A 3,338-nucleotide genomic window follows, 5' to 3' on the forward strand; every position below is an offset into this window, starting at 1 on the left:
CTTCTCTGGGCAACCTGTGCCAGGGCCTCCCCACCCTTACAAGGAAGAATTTCTTCCTAACAACCAATTCACAGGAGCTTTGTGAAGAGTGAGATCATCTGAGGCACCGTGTGTGTTGCCTTAACAGGATACTCTGCATTTTCAGCAGGAGGAGGGGATGGCACTTCAAATGGTCCTTAAAAGCATTTTCCCCCCATTTTGCCAGCATGGCTTTGTCTGAGTTGTTCTTTAGAGAGCTCCTTTCCTCCCAGGAGCAGGGAAATGCAGGGATATTTTTGTGTGAGCTGTACAGCACTGGTCTGTGGGGAGTTGCCATCATCGTGTTGGCATCTCTGCCTGTGCTTTCTCACTCTGCTCTTCTACAAAAGGAACTCAAAAGTGGGGGGTTCATCCCTCCAAAAGCAAATTCGAGGGGATCAGTGTTTCCATTCTGGGAAGGCTGGGTGGAATTACTGCAGTGCTGCACCATTTCTCCCCAAATAACTGGAGGGAATTTGAAATGTACTTTGAAATATAACGTGTCAAAAAATGATGAGGCCTCCAGCAGTGTGAGTGTGGAAATCTTATCTGTGCCTGTCTCATAAGTCAGAGCTTCTGGAACAGTTCTGTGCAGTGGCCAGCTCAGCTCCTCAGTCTCTCAGACCAGGGTCATTAGGCAATATGACATTTTAATGCAGTGCAGTGGTTTTTCACAGTTTTGATCAGATTGGGTATGAAAAGTGGATCGATGGAGATCACTTTGGTGTGTGGGTGACATTGCAAGTACTGGACGTGGAGCTTGCATGTTCCAGGGACTTGGTGTGCCTGCTCTGCAGAAGGTCCTTAGTCTGGGTCAGTTATGACCTCAAATCCTTTTTGTCAGGAAGCTGCAAATTGAAAAAAGGTTGGACTCAGTGACCTTGGAGGTCTTTTCCAACCTTAATGATTCTGTGAATCGATGAAAAGGATTTGTTCCTTCGTATTTTCTCCAGGAGAGCAGTGCAAGGGTTTGGACTGAACAAAAGCAGGGGAACAACGAAGGGAAGGGCAGCAGGTGTGAAAGGAATGGGAAGAGCTGCAAAGATAAGTCATGTTGGATGAGGAGGAGGATACAGAGGAGGATGAGGGGGAGAAAGAGGAGTAAAACCTGTGATTAAGCACAGAAGCAGGCTGGCCCAGGTGAATGCATTTTTTTCCTCCGCAGGAATGTTGTGAGAAGAGCTGCACAGCACGTGGCTCTGGCTGGCTGCTGGAAGCTGGGCGGGAATTGCCCGGAATTGGAATGATTTTGTTTCATAATCTGTTTTGAAAATGACAGGAAAGCCATCAAGTGCACACTCTGTTCACAGCAATACATTATCCCTTTAATGCCGTGGTTTTGAATGTGTTGAATGTGTTGATATGAGAAGTGGAAATGAAATACAGTAGTTAGTGTCCAATATATATAATACATGCTCCATGCTGGAGTATTTCCTCTTGTCTGAGGGAAACTGAAAGAGGGTTTATTTAATGCTTAAAGAGGTTTGAAAAACATCCCTCTGCTATTGACCTGAATCAGCTGACTTGGAGTACTCGAGTGATTTCTAAGTATTAGAGTTAAAATATCAGATATACAACTTCTCAGAAACAGCAAATGATTTGTAAAATATGGTAGTCTTTTATGTATGATCTTTAGTGCCATGTGATAATTGCTTGTCACTTGGTCCTTGTAGCAGTTTCTTCACCTGGTGCTTGGACCTCTTACCCTACTTTCTCTCTCAGGCCGAATTTGGGAATTGGGGTGTTCCCAAATGTGTGATGGAAGGAGAACTTTATTTCCATTATTGGTTTTCTGTCGTAGCTGCAAACCCCAAGAAATTGGTCATATGTTCTAGCAGGAGTTTGGGAAAGAAGACAGTTGCATTCTGCATGTTGGTACTAATAAATCCTATAAAATTCAGAGAACGCTGTATTTCCTGCAAAATGTAGGTGACAGGAAGCACCATAACATCTGTTGCTCTCCAGAAAAGGATTTTGGAGCAACTGCTGCCATTTCTTAAAAAAATTATTCCCCTTTTGCTCAATTGCTAACAGTGAAGTATCATTAAATAGACATAAGTTCCTTGAAATACAGCCCAATGATTTTTAGTGATATTGAGGGTTTGAGAATATATAGGAATAAGGATGAGCTTAAGGGAAAGGAAAAGCCAATAAAACTGTGGTTTATTTTTACATGCCACACACTGGTTATAAATTTCTGGCTTACAGGTAATTAGTCATATTCAGTGATCAATATTTTATAAAACAAATATAGAAAAGCTGATGCTTTGGCAAGTTTTGGAGAGGACAGCTAAATTTCAGAACAAAACCCCAGCCTTCTTCTCACTGCAAGAACAGTAGTAGTATTACAGAACTCATGGAGAGAAGGGATGCAGTTTTTCCCTGAGATGTTTTACATTAGCATAAGTTATCAGTATCCTTTAGTATTATTGATTTGATATTATGTCTTATGTACCTTGAATTGTAGTTGCTTCTGATGAGGACTCTGATTCTTGCAAGCCTATTCCTGCATGTATTATTCTGAAGGGTTTTTATGGGTTTTTGGGAGGAGGGGAGAAGTGGGGCTTTCTGTTGTTGTTTAAAGGATAGGTCCAGGATAAGTGATGGCCCCAGGAGCCTTTCAAAGATGTGAATCATCCCACTTACTGTACCTGAGAGGTCAGGCCTTGCTCTTGCTCCCAAAGTAACTTTCTGTCATTGCAGCTATTGACATTTTGTCAAAGCCAGACAAGCAGAGTGACACTCACCCAGGGCAGGAGTGACTGGGGATGGCTTTGCTTTGAAGGTGTCCTGGGCAATTGTTTTCCGTGTCAAGACATTAAAAATTCACAGAGAAATTAGTAACTACAGGTTGCTGGCCCTAAGGTTTTGTAGAGCCTCTACCCTTCCAATAGGAACAGCAGTTCTGCACCTTGAAAACGTGTTTTCCCAGTCTTTCTGTGGATTAGGCACATGCTGATGGCTCCTGTGCCCTGGCACTGGCTCATCCAAGCTCCAGAGCTGCTGTGACTCATGGTGTGATCCTTTCTCTTGCACCACAGCACTACTTTGATTTCTTTTTGGGTTCTTAAGGCTTTTGAAAGGAATGTAAATACTTCATTCCTCAGAGGAATGGGAATGACTCCTTCCTTGTTTTTTCCCTCAAGGCAGGAGAGACCCGGAGGGGCTGGAGCGTGTGCAGGGAAGGGAACGGAGCTGGGAAGGGGCTGGAGCAGCAGGAGGGGCTGAGGGAGCTGGGGGGGCTCAGCCTGGAGAAAAGGAGGCTCAGGGGGGACCTTCTGGCTCTGCAAGTCCCTGACAGGAGGGGGGAGCCGGGGGGG

Source organism: Manacus vitellinus, unplaced genomic scaffold (assembly GCF_001715985.3).
Source record: "Manacus vitellinus isolate BGI_N305 unplaced genomic scaffold, ASM171598v3 scaffold_48_pilon, whole genome shotgun sequence".
In the NCBI taxonomy this organism is placed as follows: domain Eukaryota; kingdom Metazoa; phylum Chordata; class Aves; order Passeriformes; family Pipridae; genus Manacus; species Manacus vitellinus.